Here is a 16,904-nt window from a genome sequence, read left to right on the forward strand (position 1 = left end):
CGAAAAAGTCTGCGATATTGTTAAACAAACGAAGAGTACATACATCGATATTCTAACAACAGATTCATCTCTGATATCTATGTCCTCTTTCATGCACTTTTGTAATGACAGTATTTAACGGTACTCCTTTTCATGAGTACGTAAGATTTTTAAAAACTCACTTCAAATGATATTATTAACTGACCTGGTCTCTATACGAGGGTTAGAACTTAATTAGTGGCAACTACACTCCTGGAAATTGAAATAAGAACACCGTGAATTCATTGTCCCAGGAAGGGGAAACTTTATTGACACATTCCTGGGGTCAGATACATCACATGATCACACTGACAGAACCACAGGCACATAGACACAGGCAACAGAGCATGCACAATGTCGGCACTAGTACAGTGTATATCCACCTTTCGCAGCAATGCAGGCTGCTATTCTCCCATGGAGACGATCGTAGAGATGCTGGATGTAGTCCTGTGGAACGGCTTGCCATGCCATTTCCACCTGGCGCCTCAGTTGGACCAGCGTTCGTGCTGGACGTGCAGACCGCGTGAGACGACGCTTCATCCAGTCCCAAACATGCTCAATGGGGGACAGATCCGGAGATCTTGCTGGCCAGGGTAGTTGACTTACACCTTCTAGAGCACGTTGGGTGGCACGGGATACATGCGGACGTGCATTGTCCTGTTGGAACAGCAAGTTCCCTTGCCGGTCTAGGAATGGTAGAACGATGGGTTCGATGACGGTTTGGATGTACCGTGCACTATTCAGTGTCCCCTCGACGATCACCAGTGGTGTACGGCCAGTGTAGGAGATCGCTCCCCACACCATGATGCCGGGTATTGGCCCTGTGTGCCTCGGTCGTATGCAGTCCTGATTGTGGCGCTCACCTGCACGGCGCCAAACACGCATACGACCATCATTGGCACCAAGGCAGAAGCGACTCTCATCGCTGAAGACGACACGTCTCCATTCGTCCCTCCATTCACGCCTGTCGCGGCACCACTGGAGGCGGGCTGCACGATGTTGGGGCGTGAGCGGAAGACGGCCTAACGGTGTGCGGGACCGTAGCCCAGCTTCATGGAGACGGTTGCGAATGGTCCTCGCCGATACCCCAGGAGCAACAGTGTCCCTAATTTGCTGCGAAGTGGCGGTGCGGTCCCCTACGGCACTGCGTAGGATCCTACGGTCTTGGCGTGCATCCGTGCGTCGCTGCGGTCCGGTCCCAGGTCGACGGGCATGTGCACCTTCCGCCGACCACTGGCGATAACATCGATGTACTGTGGAGACCTCACGCCCCACGTGTTGAGCAATTCGGCGGTACGTCCACCCGGCCTCCCGCAAGCCCACTATACGCCCTCGCCCAAAGTCCGTCAACTGCACATACGGTTCACGTCCACGCTGTCGCGGCATGCTACCAGTGTTAAAGACTGCGATGGAGCTCCGTATGCCACGGCAAACTGGCTGACACTGACGGCGGCGGTGCACAAATGCTGCGCAGCTAGCGCCATTCGACGGCCAACACCGCGGTTCCTGGTGTGTCCGCTGTGCCGTGCGTGTGATCATTGCTTGTACAGCCCTCTCGCAGTGTCCGGAGCAAGTATGGTGGGTCTGACACACTGGTGTCAATGTGTTCTTTTTTCCATTTCCAGGAGTGTATTTATTCACAACCGATATAAAAGAGTTACATGTTCGCTCTTTAAGATCCGATGGCAGGGTGTGGGTATGGCGAATTCCCGTGAATGTCATCTGCCAACAATAAAATTCGGAGGCGATGGTGTTATGGTGTGGTTGCGTTTTTCATATAGGAGGCTAGCATCCCATATTGTTTTACGTGGCACTATCACAGCACAGATCTACATTGATGTTTTAAGCACCTTCTTGCTTCCCACTGTTGAAGAGCAATTCGGGGATAGCGATTGTATCTTTCAACACGATCGAGCACCTGTCGATAATGCACGGCCTGTTGCCGAGTGGTTACATGACAATAACATCCCTGTAATAGAGTGGCCTGCACAGAATTCTGACCTGAATCCTGTAGAACACCTTTGGGATGTTTTGGAACGCCGACTTCATGCCAGGCCTCACCGACCGACATCGATACCTCTCCTCAGTGCCTCACTCCTTGAGGAATGGGCTGCCATTCTCCAAGAAACCTTCGAGCACCTGACTGAGCGTATGCCTGCTAGAGTGGAAGACGTCATCAAGGAGAAGGGTGGGCCAACACCACATTGATTTCCAGCATTACTGATGGAGGGGGCTACGAACTTGTCAGTCATATTCAGCTATGTGTCCGGATACTTTTGATCACATAGTGTGCATGTTCTCATTACTATCGACCAAACTAAAAAAAAGAAACTTGAGAAAGCCGAGACAAAAGCAATGGATGTAGCAGACAGGAATCTGTTCGGTCAAAAGGTAAATTGCTTGGCAGTACAGCCATATAATGTGGTTAATAAATGTTGTTGTTGCTGTGGTCTTCAGTCCTGAGACTGGTTTGATGCAGCTCTCCACGTTACTCTATCCTGTGCAAGCTTCTTCATCTCCCAGTACGTACTGCAGCCTACATCCTTCTGAATCTGCTTAGTGTAGTCATCTCTTGGTCTCCCTCTACGATTTTTACCCTCCACGCTGCCCTCCAATATTAAATTGGAGATCCCTTCATGCCTCAGAACATGTCCTACCAACCGATACCTTCGTCTAGTCAAGTTGTGCCACAAATACAATCCTATTCAGTACCTCCTCATTAGTTATGTGATCTACCCATCTAATCTTCAGCATTCTTCTGTAGCACCACATTTCGAAAGCTTCTATTCTCTTCTTGTCCAAACTAGTTATCGTCCATGTTTCACTTCCATACATGGCTACACTCCATATATATACTTTCGGAAACGACTTCCTGACACTTTAAGTCTATACTCGATGTTAACAAATTTCTCTTCTTCAGAAACGCTTTCCTTGCTATTGCCAGTCTATATTTTATATCCTCTCTACTTCGACCATCATCAGTTATTTTGCTCCACAAATAGCAAAACTCCTTTACTACTTTAAGTGTCTCATTTCCTAATCTAATTCCCTCAGCATCACCCGACATAATTCGACTACATTCCATTATCCTCGTCTTGCTTTTGTTGATGTTCATCTTACATCCTCCTTTCAAGACACTGTCTATTCCGTTCAACTGCTCTTCCAAGTCCTTTGCTGTCTCTGACAGAATTACAATGTCATCGGCGAACCTCAAAGTTTTTATTTCTTCTCCATGGATTTTAATATCTACTCCGAATTTTTCTTTTGTTTCCTTTACTGCTTGCTCAATATACAGATTGAATAACATGGGGGAGAGGCTACAACTCTGTCTCGCTTCCTTCCCAACCACTGCTTCCCTTTCATGTCCCTCGACTCTTATAACTGCCATCTGGTTTCTGTACAAATTGTAAATAGCCTTTAGCTCCCTATATTTTACCCCTGCCACCTTCAGAATTTGAAAGAGATTATTCCAGTCAACATTGTCAAAAGTTTTCTCTAAGTCTACAAATGCTAGAAACGTAGGTTTGCCTTTTCTTAATCTAGCTTCTAAAATAAGTCGTAAGGTCAGTATTGCCTCACGTGTTCCAATATTTCTACGGAATCCAAACTGATCTTCCCCAAGGTCGGCTTCTACCAGTTTTTCTATTCGTCTGTAAAGAATTCGCGTTAGTATTTTGTACCCGTGACTTATTAACCTGATAGTTCGGTAATTTTCACATCTGTCAACGCCTGCTTTCTTTGGGATTGGAATTATTATATTCTTCTTGAAGTCTGAGGGTATTTCGTCTGTCTCATACATTTTGCTCACCAGATGGTAGAGTTTTGTCAGGACTGGCTCTCCCAAGGCTATCAGTAGTTCTAATGGAATATTGTCTACTCCCGGGGCCTTGTTTCGACTCAGGTCTTTCAGTGCTTCGTCAAACTCTTCACGCAGTATCATATCTCCCATTTCATCTTGATGTACATCCTCTTCCATTTCCATAATATTGTCCTCAAGTACATCAGCCTTGTATAGACTCTCTACATTCTCCTTCCACCTTTCTGCTTTCTCTTTTTTGCTTAGAACTGGGTTTCCATCTGAGCTCTTGATATTCAAACAAGTCGTTCTCTTTTCTCCAAAGGTCTCTTTAATTTTCCTGTAGGCAGTATCTATCTTACCCCTAGTGAGATAAGCCTCTACATCCTTACATTTGTCCTCTAGCCATGCCTGCTTAGTCAGTTTGTACTTCCTGTCGATCTCTTTTTTGAGACGTTTGTATTCCTTTTTGCCTGCTTTCTTTACTGCATTTTTATATTTTCTCCTTTCGTCAATTAAATTCAATATTTCTTCTGTCACCCAAGGATTTCTACTAGCCCTCGTCTTTTTACCTACTTGATCCTCTGCTGCCTTCACTACTTCATCCCTCAGAGCTACCCATTCTTCTTCTACTGTACTTCTTTCCCCCATTCCTGTCAATTTTTCCCTTATGCTCTCCCTGAAACTCTGTACAACCTCTGGTTTAGTCAGTTTATCCAGGTCCCATCTCCTTAAATTCCCACCTTTTTGCAGTTACTTCAGTTTTAATCTACAGTTCATAACCAATAGATTGTGGTCAGAGTCCATATCTACCCCTGGAAATGTCTTACAATTTAAAACCTGGTTCCTAAATCTCCGTCTTACCATTATATAATCTATCTGAAACCTGTCAGTATCTCCAGGCTTCTTCCATGTATACAACCTTCTTTTATGATTCTTGAACCAAGTGTTAGCTATGATTAAGTTGTGTTCTGTGCAAAATCCCAGCAGGCAGCCGCCTTCTTTCATTTCTTACCCCCAATCCATACTCACCTACTACGTTTCCTTCTCTCACTTTTCCTACTACCGAATTCCAGTCACCCATGACTATTAAATTTTGCTCTCCCTTCACTATCTGAATAATTTCTTTTATTTCATCATACATTTCTTCAATTTCTTCGTCATCTGCAGAGCTAGTTGTTATATAGACTTGTACTACTGTATTAGGTGTGGGCTTCGCGTCTATCTCGGCCACAACAATGCGTTCGCTGTGCTGTTTGTAGTAGCTTATCCGCATTCCTATTGTTTTATTCATCATTAAACCTACTCCTGCATTACCCCTATTTGATTTTGTATTTATAATCCTGTATTCACCTGACCAAAAGTCTTGTTCCTCCTGCCACCGAACTTCACTAATTCCCACTATATCCAACTTTAACCTATCCATTTCCCTTTTTAAATTTCCTAACCTACCTGCCCGATTAAGGAATCTGACATTCCACGCTCCGATCCGTAGAACGCCAGTTTTCTTTCTCCTGATAACGACGTCCTCCTGAGTAGTCCCCACCCGGAGATCCGAATGGGGGACTATTTTACCTACGGAATATTTTACCCAAGAGGACGGCATCATCATTTATCCATACAGTAAAGCTGCATGCCCTCGGGAAAAATTAATAAATAAATTAAATAAATAAATAAAATAACAGGAATCAAGTGGACTGAAGGATGAAAAATAGCCCACAGAGAAAGAACGGGAGAGATATGGAAGATATTGCAGGAAAATGAATCTGCAACACAGCCAATACACAAATAATAACAGTAATAATAATAAAAATATATTAATCTTAATAATAATATTTGCTTACATTGATTTTAATATATCGTTTTAGCACCACTTCCAGCAATTTGTAATTTAGAGAAATACATCATCTGAAAAGCCTGTGTACGAAAATTTGAGAAATACATGTATTATTAAAAAAAAAAAAAAACAGTCGTAGGTTGCAGAATGATCTTTATTAAGAACGACGCGTTTCGCCCGGATAGGGCATCATCAGGTTATCTGGAAATGTAAGGGAAAGACGATTTTAGGATAAATCAGGCATGGTCCTATTCTGGACTACTATAAAAGCAAATAAGCTTCAAAAACCGACCGAATAAAAAATTTGGGCCACCTTGTTGCGACGATGTCAAATGCCTCGCCCATTGACTCACAGTCCTTTTTTACACCGCCAGGTCTCCGTAGACATTCTGCAACAGCCTATGAATATCTGAGTTGGTCTCGTTTTCCGATAAAAGAAACTCAACGACAGCTCTCTGCTCGGAACTCACCTCCCCTAAAGATGCCATTTTTAAGGCTACGTATAGTGCTGCCACCTATCGGAACCCCATGAAACTATAGGGGCAGAAGCGGGAATATTCCACGATGTCCTACGACAAATTGACTGAAGCTGGTCAAGAATAAAATGTGTTGTATTACTTGTTGAACGCCCCCCATAATTTTTCCATTACAGGCTTCATTTTTCATTTTATCTATATATATTTCCATTACCTCACTTTTTGTTAAGCTTATTTTTATGCCTGCTTCTTCATTTATTCTCTGCTATGCTCACTGAAGTCAGCTTTTCTATTATTCTTTTTCTTAGTGGTGAGTATTTCTTGTTCTTCCTAGCCTTACTGAAATTTCTGTGGTTTGTCGCTCCCCCCTGTGAATTTACGAACCGTGTCGGGCGTGGTGTTGGCAGGTGGTATGGTCAATGTGCGAATGTGCAGCTGTCCCTGGTTGGAACTTTACCTGCAGCTGGTATGGCCACAGGCCTGTCCATCCGGCCAGCCCCTCACGCAACCAACTGAAACTTATCTTTTGTCAAACGTGACCCAGTCACAAACGAAGAAGGAAATCACCGAAACTGACAACGGCCGCTGAACCTTTGACAGCATTTGTGTGTATGTGTGTGTGTGTGTGTGTGTGTGTGTGTGCGTGCGTGCGTGCGTGTGCGTGTAGAGTGTTAGTGACGCGGAGAGGGCTGCTGCTTGTTGCACAGGGAAAGGAAAGTTGGGCCGTCCAGGAAGCGGCCAACTTGCGCAATCTGCGTGAGAATAGCGGCAACCATCGTATGTCTGCGCTCGGTCTGGCCTTGCACATCCTAATAGGAGGGGCGGAGGGGGGAGGAGATCCTATGTCACTGGAATACGAACGTACGTTATGAAGGGATTTGAGATGGGTCGCAATCACCATGCCTGCTTGGCACTCAATTTCTGCAAGACGAAAACAATATTTTACCATTTAATAAATTTTGCTAATCCGATCACACATTGGTTTTCGGAACGACGGTTGTTTTACATAAATTGTGTCTGTTAATCAGCTGTTACAACCTCGTCAGCAAAATGAATTGTGGTTAAAGTACTTCCGTAATATTTACTTCCGTAAATAATAACAAAGAAAGTGTACGATTTAGTTATGGGTGTCTGTGAACTCTAAAGATAACGAGAAAGATGTACTCAAAAATCTTGTCCATGCCAATTACAGCATTCGATATTCAGTATACCCACCTATACGGCCCGCACTGTGAAAAAAAGTACGAGGTGATCACGGGTGGAAGATAACTGCTCTCTAGCATTTGAAGACTTTGAAAACTAGTAAATTTCTGAATCAGTAAGGACACATTTGAATTCTTGAGAACGGCAAATGATGTGCGGCACCCACTAGCAACACCTGGGATACAGAAGGTGAGCCAGGAGCAAAAGTAAGGGATTTGACGGTTGACAGCATTATTGAATCTGAACAAAAAACTTGATGTGGACATGTGCCCTATTCCGAATGGTTTCCGAGATAGAACACTTTTAATGTACATTTGTATTTATTTTCTGCATTATTCACTGTTTACAACGTACCGCAATAATACAGAGGAAGTTGAGACGAACATTTTGACACATGACACTTGTGGTCTGCCGGCCGCTGGTGGCCGAGCGGTTCTGGCGCTACAGTCTGGAACCGCGCGACCGCTACGGTCGCAGGTTCGAATCCTGCCTCGGGCTTGGATGTGTGTGTTGTCCTTAGGTTAGTTAGGTTTAAGTAGTTCTAAGTTCTAGGGGACTTATGACCTCAGCAGTTGAGTCCCATAGTGCTCAGAGCCATTTGAACCATTTTTGAACGCTTGTGGTCTATCAGTTCGGAAAACTACCTCAAACTGGCCTACAAAAAGTACCTAATCTGCCCAGCACCCCTCACCCCTCTTATGGGTCCTCATCTTCCATTGGCTCCTTTCACCCCTCCCCCCCCCCCTTCGCTTTTCCTCACCTCCCCCCTTTTTTATCTTCCCCTCATCTGTCCAGTTTCCCCCCACGTGCTCTCGGCTGTGGTATGTCATATTTTAGCGCAGTGTTCCAGTGAATGTTCAGTGTTGTTTCATCTTTTCCCGTGTTGCGAACAGAAACCATGCTGTCGCTGGGTGTGAATTTTATGTCCTTTGCGAACAGAAACCAGACTGTCGCCGTGTTTTTTTTGTCTGTCTATTATTTTACCTGTCTGCTTCGTATGTTTTTATTAGCATCATCATCCCTGTGTTCTATGTTTTAAGTTCCACGATTTTTTTTCGTCATGTTACCCTTTAAGTCTTCGATTTTATCGCCGGTTTTTTATTATATATTATCTTCACCTTTTTAAAACAAAGTCTGTAGGCTGAAGAGCGGCATACTAAGCTGCTGCCAGCCCGCCCCCTTGGGGGGGAATCGAAATTCAGTAAAGAAAAAAAAAGTACCTAAGTTATAGCGCAAGCGCGTCAGGCGAGATTTTCAATATTCCCGCGATCTCTCCGCGCAAACTGTTAGTCCTAGACAAAAAATAAATAGGACTTTTTTTTGTAGAAAATTTGATTTAGTTTAATTGTGTACTGAGACACGTTTTCGATGGAGTAGGCGGTTTTCGAGTTATTAAAGAAAAACGTATAAAAGTGATATTAAACGTGTTCTATCCCGGAAACCATTCGCAATAGGGCATATGTTCATATGAAGTTTTATGTTCAGAATCACTAATACTACAGCGTCTCAAAGCATGTACCTTTCCTCCTGAGTCACCCCGTTGAGGGCAAGTATGTACTGGAACCACAAAATGAAGTATTAACACCGGCTACCGCCTGGGTCAAACTGACAAATCGGGTGTAGCGGAATATCCTTTCCGAGATGGAAACCACGATGTGAAATTCAGCGAGACTGGCGTTTTAGCAAAAACAACACGTTATTAAGCGCGCTTGCTTAGAGAGACCATAAAGATTTACGAGCACTACAATAATTTCAACGGCGAGGAAGAGGGATTTAGCTTAAATGAAATATGGATGCTGGCTTTACCTCAACTGGATGACGATCAGTTACTTTCAATCGACTCCGTATTTCTAGTTCTTCAGAAGGCTTTCGACATCGTACCTCACAAGTGGCTTGTAATAAAATTGCATGCTTATAAAATGTAATCTCAGTTATGCGACTGGATTCGCGATTTTCTGTCAGAGAGGTCACAAGTCGTAGTTAATAACGGAAAGTCATCGAGTAAAACAAAAGTTATTTCTGGCTTTCCCCTAGGTAGTGTTACAGGCCTTCTGCTGTTCCTTATCTATATATACAGGATTTAGGAGACAATCTGAGCAGTCGTCGTAGGTTTTTTGCAGATGATTCTGTCATTTATTGTCTAGTAAAGTCATCAGAAGATCAAAACAAATTGCAAAACGACTTAGAAAAAATGTCTGTTTGGTGTGAAAATTGACAATTGACCATAAATAATGAAAAGTGTGAGGTCATGCACATGACTGCTAAAAGGGATCTGTTAAATTTCGGTTACACGATAAATCAATCGGATGTGAAGGACGTAAATTCAACTAAATACCTAGTAATTACAACTACAAACAACTTAATATTGGAAAGAACACATAGAAAATGTTGTGGGGTGTGCTTGTCCGTCCTCTTTTGGAGTACTGCTGAGCGATGTGGGACACTTACCAGACAAGATTATGGGAGTTCATCAGGAAAGTTCAAAGAAGGGCAGCACGTTTTGTGTTATCGAAAAATAGGGGACATGATTCAGGATTTGGGGTAGCCATCATGAAAGCAGGCGTTGTGGCGGGATCTTCACACGAAATTTCAATCACCATTTTTCTCCTCTGAATGCGGAAATATTTTGTTGACGCCGACCTGCAGAGGGAGAAACGATCATCATAATAAAATAAGGCACGCGCGGAAAGATATTGGTGTTCATTTTTTGCGCGCCATCTTCGAGAGTGGAATAACAAAGAATTATTGTGAAGGTGGTTCGATGAACCCTCCGCCAGGAACTTACGTGTGATTTGCAGAGTAGTCGCGTAGATGTAGATGTAGAACTGTGGTGACAGCCAGAGATAATAGTGGTGGCCTCTACACAGTTGTATAAATTCACTAGTCCCTGGAGCCATTGATGTAGTTGCCAGTTTACCTCCAAAGATATCTCCCGCATTCGGAAACAGTTAATAGGAATAGTTACATTATCGACCACGACCCTTCAACACGGAAGTATTAATTGAAGTTATCATAAGATCATTGAGCTTTTAGTAAAGACACCACATCGGCATTTTTCAGGCCATATTTTAGGGTAAGAGTAACTAAGACGTCAGTTAACGGAAATGATGTTTGTATGTCACCTTTTGTTATGCCGACACATCATTTATAAAGTCAGTGGGATGATTTTAACGATGGCTTGGCCAGAAATGCCATGATTTTCTGAGTCCGTAGGATTATATCGGGTACAGGGTGCCCTCCGCCACAAACCATACGGTGGCTTGCGGAGTATGCATGCAGATGTAGCTGTAGATCAGTTCTGGAAACCATCATTTGGGAGACAATCATTTCTTACCTTATGTTATATCTTACAGTAGCAGTATGACAACTTGTCCTGGTTAGACAGAACGATTCCTTCTCGCAGCGTAGTCTGAAATGAGGTCAAGGGAAGTGGCCACAGCCTTAGACAATGAGAGGTAGTACGCTGCAAAGTGAATGATGAGCAGGATTCAAGCCGACGCATCTAGCGAAAATAATGTCACATGAGAAGCGTTACTGAATAACGCGAAGTTCCTCTCGTAGGCAATGCTTAAAGTTTGTGAGGGTACTACCCAGTCTCTTGCGTTATCTCCGAGGACTGAAGAATGATAGCGGTCTCTACCAACAACACGCCAACAAAGTACACATTCACATACGCCTTAGCGGAGGTAAGGAGCACGTGGAAACGTGGTTGATAGAGCCGGTTCAAGAACATTCCCCCCGATAGTGACATATCATTCGGCGCTTTCCCCCCCTCACCATCTCACACCTCTCTCTAGCATAGGTAGCAATTCCTTGAGCTCTTCAAAAATAAATCTAAATCCACTCTTCGTGAGAGTGGGCTGTTTTTTGTGTTAAAATAAATATTGCGCTAGCATTTCTCTAACATAAATAAATATCTAAATAATTACGTAGGCTTCGGCGGCCGGTGTCATGATGATTAAAATTGTTCTGGGTGATGTACCGCGTCATTGTATAAAATTAATTATAAACTTAAAACCAACGTTTCGACCGTATTGCAACGGCCTTCCTCAGGGCAAGACTGGTTTTGGTGGAGGAAAGGTGATAGTTTATTGCGGACGAACAGTATCAATACGTCATATTTTTAAAACTTTATTGGCCCTAAAATATAAGGGGTATCAAAAAGAATGATCCGATTTCTTTTTAAAAAAAGATCATAACTATTATGTTATTTGAGATATGTGCGTGAACAACGTAACTGTTGGAAAGAGTAAAATCTCGAATTTTTCATGATTCCCGCTAGGTAGCAGCAGTGTGCGCTCACTTCAAGTTATAGTGAAAATGGTGTCGGAACAACAAGAAAACGTTTCCTGTTCTACGTTTTGCGCTGTGCTCGTCTGTATTAACCGTTCAGCGTGACTTTCGTACTAGGTATGGTGTGGATCCTCCTGCAGCACAGAGCACTAAACGATGGGATCAACAATTCCGAGAAACAGGTTGTTTGTGTAAAGGCAAATCGCCAGGCCGTCCCCGAGTGTCTGACACAGAAGTCGAACGCATCAGCCGCAGTTTCACAAGGAGTCCGCAGAAATCTGTTCGCCGTGAAGCTCGACAGCTCAACATGCCCTCGATGTCCATCTGGCGTATGTTGCGCCGACGTTTACACACGAAACCATAAAAAATTCAGCTGCTGCAAGCTCTTCGTGAAGGTAACAAGCAACAACGTGTGGAGTTCTGTAATTTCGTTCTTGGTAAGATGGAGGATGACAGTTTTCTCCCACCCTTAGAGTTTGGTGACTAGGCAACGTTACATTTAAGTGGCAAGGTGAACCTCATAATGTGAGAATGCGGGGTGCAGAGCAACCGAATGAAGTTGTTCAATTTAATGTGTTTTGCACAGTTTCACTGGAAAATGTGTAGGTCCATTTTTCTTTGCCGAGAACATATCTCCATATTCTTGTGAACTTTCTTTTCCCTTCCGCGCTGGGTAGCCGCGTGGTCTGGGGCGTCTTGTCACGGCTCACGCTGCTCCCCCCGTCGGAGGTTCGAGTCCTCCCTCGGGCATGGCTGTGTGTGCTGTCCTTAGCTTAAGTTAGTTTAAGTTAGATTAAGTAGTGTGTAAGCGACCGATGACCTCAGCTGTTTGGTCCCACAAGACCTTACCACAAATTTTCAAAATTTATTTTCCCACAGTTGGAGACTGATTCGAACGACTTCATTTACCAACAGGATAGGGCACCGCCACACTGGCATCTGGAAGTGAGGGAATTTTTAAATCGAAGGATTACTGAACGATGGCTCGGTCACACTGGATGGATCAAATGATTCAGCCTTACATTACTGACCTCCAAGGTCACCATATCTCACTGTAAGGTATTATTTCTTGTGCGGGTTTATAAAAGACTGTTTATGTGCCTCCGTATACAACAACAATGAACTGAGACATCGGATAACAGCAGCTATGGAAGTTGTAACTCAAGACATGTTCGCTGCAACTATGGAACAATTTGAATACCGCATTGACATATGACGTGCATCTCAAGGGGAGCATATTGAACACATATGAAAAGGTATGAAAGAGACTTTTTGCGTTTCCTGTTCATTAACCATTGTATATGTTTATTAGTTTCAGAAATATAGACGTGACAAATCGGATGATTCTTTTTGATATACCGCGCATAATATGCTAGCCATGACGGAAGGGGGAGGGTAGGAGCTATTGGTGGGCTCGCCGGCTTGTCCGTGATTGGTGACAGTCTGCAAATGAATGATTCGCTTTTGGAGGGCATGTTTTGTTCCTCGTGTGCGCGAAAATACACTGACAGTTCCCCCTATAGCTATTTGTTTAAGCTGTCGCGACAGTGCTCGGTGAGGCTTCTAGAATCGCGACCGCTCGCGGACCCGTTGCACAGTGATAGCCGGCGCCCAAGCCGCCGGAAGTTCGTAGCTGTTCTCTCTACTGGCGTTGTCAGGCTGCTTTATAATTTCAGCTGACTCCCGACGCGTCCACCATTCTGTAGCCAGCGCACGGGCTTCCTGGAACAATATAGTCTGTCGCGAGTCACAATGGTGTCCCACTATCGCCGATTTATTATGCTGTGCTAATCGCACGTAGCGTTCATGTTCTACTACTCAAGTGCTAACTGCTCTCCCTGTTTCCCCTATGTCTACGCTGTGATCGCGGAGCTGCCTACATAGGGGAAACTGGGAGAGGAGTTAGCACACGAGTAGTAGAACATGAACGCCACGTGCGATTAGCACAGCATAATAAATCGGCAATAGTGGAACACCGTTGTGACTTTCGACAGACTATCTTGTTCCAGAAAGCCGGTGTGCTGGCGACAGAAAGGTGGACGCGTCAACACAAAATTCGAGAGTCGGCTGAAATTATAAAGCAGCCTGACAACGCCAGTAGGGAGGACAGCTACAAACTCCCGGCGTCGTGGCTGCCGGCTATCCCTGTCCAACGTCCGCCCCGATAGCTGAGTGGTCAGCGTGAAGGATTTCCGTCCTACGGGTCCGGGTTCGATTCCCGACTGGGTTGGAGATTTTCTCCGCTCAGGGATTGGGTGTCTTCATCATCATTTCATCCCCATCCAGAGTGCAGGTCGCCCAATCTGGCGTCGAATGTAATAAGACCTGCACCAAGGCGGCCGGACCTGCCCCGCTAGGGGCCTCCCTGCCAATGACGCCAAACGCTCATCCTTGTCCAACGGGCCGCGAGCGATCGCGGGGCAGAAGCCTCACCAGGCCCGGACGCGACAGCCTAAACAAACAGCTGGAAGAGGACTGTCAGCGTATTTCCGCGCACACCAAGAAGGAAACCTGCCACCAGAAGCGAACCGCTGATTTGCAGACTGTCGCCAATCGCTGACAAGCCGGCTAGTCCACCAGTAGCTTATTTCTTACACTCCCCCTTCCATTGTGACTAGCCTACTATATTTTTGAGCGAATAAGGTTTCAAAAATATGACACGTTAACGCTGTACGTCTACACTAAATAGAGTCATCTTTTCTCCACCAAAACCAGTCTTACTCTGAGGCAGGCCATTGCAATACGGTCGAAACGCTGGTTTTAAGTTTATTATTAAGGGGAGGTTTACTATCTTTTGGTTAAAAAAAATCGATTTTTTAAAAATTGGACGTACTGCGGCTTGGTAATCCGACGATATTCCAATTCGGTGGAACAGATGAAGAAGGCAATTTGGGCAACTTATTTACTCAGTGTTCGGCAGATGACCACCCACAACACCAAAATTGTCCGTCTGGAGAAACTAGTTGGTGCATCTGGCGCCTTACAGAGGCTACCGGACATGTGGACAAATATCAACACGACCAGCAGCTTTCCAAAAAAGTTCAAAACGTGATTCATCCGATCTACAAGGCCCTTTCGGAGGACTAGTTATTGTACCAGTGCTTGGGAGTGAACACACAAAATTCAAATGAAAGTTTGAACACGTGTGTCTGCATTCTGGTGCGAAGACTGTGGAGACTGCAACTTTCCTGGCAGTGAGCAGCTGCAAGGAAGGGTATTCAGAAATTCTGAAGACGATGACAACGATGGATGTCACCCTGGGACTCTATTCGACGCAGTTCGCCAAGCAGTTCAAGATGACAGGCATCTTATCCGCATTGCTGTAACGGATAGTGCAGCCACGTCTCGATCCCTGAGTCAACAGATGGGGACGTTTGCAAGGCAACAACCATCTGCACGAACAGTTAGACGACATTTGCAGCAGCATGGACTATCAGCCCGGAGACAATGGCTGCGGTTACCCTTGACGCTACATCACAGACAGGAGCGCATGCGATGGTGTACTCAACGACGAACCTGGGTGCACGAATGGCAAAATATCATTTTTTCGGATGAATCCAGGTTCTGTTTACAGCATCATGATGGTCGCATCCGTGTTTGGCGACATCGCGGTGAACGAACATTGGAAGAGTGTGTTCGTCATCGCCTTACTGGCGTATCACCCGGCGTGATGGTATGGGGTGCCATTGGTTACGCGTCTCGGTTACCTCTTGTTCGCATTGACGGCACTTTGAACAGTGGACGTTACATTTCAGATGTGTTACGACCCGTGGCTCTACCCTTCATTCGATCCCTGCGAAACCCTACATTTCAGCAGGATAATGCACGACCGCATGTTGCAGGTCCTGTACGGGCCTTTCTGGATACAGAAAATGTTCGACTGCTGCCCTGGCCAGCACATTTTCCAGACCTCTCACCAATTGAAAACGTCTGGTCAATGGTGGTCGAGCAACTGGCTCGTCACAATACGCCAGTCACTACTCTTGATGAACTGTGATATCGTGTTGAAGCTGCATGGACAGCTGTACCTGTACACGCCATCCAAGCTCTGTTTGACTCAATGCTCAGGCGTATCAAGGCCGTTATTACGGCCAGAGGTGGTTGTTCTGGGTACTGATTTCTCAGGATCTATGCACCCAAATTGCGTGAGAATGTAATCACATGTCAGTTCTAGTATAATATATTTGTCCAATGAATACCCGTTTATCATCTGCATTTCCTCTTGGTGTAGCAATTTTAATGGCCAGTAGTGCATTTTACACAATGACGTGGTAAAACAACCAGAGAAATTTTAATAATTAAATATCTAAATGTTATTCCAGAGCCAAATATTAAGAAAAGAAGTAGTTAATTGCCATTTAAGGTACTTCCTGAGATATTTAAAAGCTTTTAGTGTTAAAAAAATTGTTATGTATACAATGGGGATCACAGTTAACAGCGAAAACTGACACTGTGGAAGTGTACGACAACGGAAGTAAAAACGTTCCCGAAAACATTGTAAGCGAGCTATTTTCGAGGAAATTGAGAATGTGAGGTTTGCAAACAGACCGTTTCTGGTACAATTGCCAATGTGTTGCTGTAGAATAGAATAAGAACGGTATCTAAGTTCTCTCAAGTGCGGAACCTTGTGTGGGACGAGGGAGTTCCTGTGAGAGCTAAACAGACCAAGTGTAAAACGTATCTCCTGTTGATTATGACATACAGATTGGAGTGCTGTGTAATTAACAAGGCAGATTTGATGATACGAAATAAAGTTTTTACGATAAAATTACGAGTGGAGATATCAGAGGTGAAAGTCGGTCTGTCAGTGACAGAGACTGGGTACGGCTCAAGTGGACTGGACATGTGAAGAGCACGAGGGATTTTGTACAGAAATGTGCAGGGGAAAAGACCAATAAGACGAACCAGAAAACGATGGCAGAACCAGATTAAAGAAGATCTGAAGACTAGAGGAGAAAACTGGGAAACGATATCAAGACAATAAGTATGTCAATATAGAACAAAATGGAGACAAATTGTTCATAAACACCCTACCGGCCTCTCTGAAAGGGTACGATAATGACGGTGATGATGTTAGTTACCAGTTGGCACTCCTGGAATATCACTTTTGTCTTACTTATTGCAATTGTATCTGAAATGTAAACTTATCGATTCAGCAAATATCTAAATGGGCTCTAATTCTACCCAGTGCCTACCACACCTTGCACATCGTTCGGGAATATGTAAATATATAACAGTATTGTCACAAGTTTCTTTATTGTGGAACCTGCAGCACGTATTA

Source organism: Schistocerca americana, chromosome 4 (assembly GCF_021461395.2).
Source record: "Schistocerca americana isolate TAMUIC-IGC-003095 chromosome 4, iqSchAmer2.1, whole genome shotgun sequence".
In the NCBI taxonomy this organism is placed as follows: domain Eukaryota; kingdom Metazoa; phylum Arthropoda; class Insecta; order Orthoptera; family Acrididae; genus Schistocerca; species Schistocerca americana.